Here is a 722-nt window from a genome sequence, read left to right as displayed (position 1 = left end):
TTTTGAATCAAATTGGAACCATAAGAAACTGGAAGTTAGTTCATACGGATTAAAAGGGAAATTGTAAGAATTTTCTAAATAAAATCTGCGGTAATTCTTATTCAACTTATGTTTTTCCTTTTCGAAAGTAATTCATTTTTTAAAAAAGTGACTTTTGTAGACTCGTAAGGAACGATATTTACTTGTATCTCTCTCTTAGTAAGTTTATTGATAATAAGAGCCTAAGTCAGGGCCTAAGTTCTTATGTCTATGTCCCTTTAACATGAAGCACATTATCCAGGCTGTTAACTAAAAGCAATTTTCCCAAAACAATATTGAATAGTCAAGCATAAGCATATTTTGTTTTTATAATTTTACGCTCCCGCAAGGATAATATAGCTGCAGTTACTCAAAAGTTAACAAAGGCAATTCTGGGGTAATTTCATAAAAAATGCCTGACTGAGATTTGCTCGCATCTTTTGCTTATATTTTCTGCTTTTTTTTTCTTGTTCACAATTTTTAGCGAATGCATTGTATTGGACATCCGGAGGTCGCATTCTTACGATTACGCTTTTAGTGGTGCTTTGTGTTTGTGTTTTGTTTTGTCAGTTACATTGTGTTTAAATCGCGTTCAATTTTGTTGCTTTGCGTTCGTTTCTTTTTGTTCTTCGTAAACCTTAAAATTCCATTTTGGGTAAATTTATTATCGAGGATTAGTTTTTCACATTCCGTTTTTTTCTCTT

Source organism: Glossina fuscipes, unplaced genomic scaffold, assembly GCF_014805625.2.
Source record: "Glossina fuscipes isolate IAEA_lab_2018 unplaced genomic scaffold, Yale_Gfus_2 27, whole genome shotgun sequence".
Lineage (NCBI taxonomy): Eukaryota > Metazoa > Arthropoda > Insecta > Diptera > Glossinidae > Glossina > Glossina fuscipes.
The sequence above is the reverse complement of the archived record's forward strand: the minus strand, read 5'-3'. Positions refer to the sequence as shown.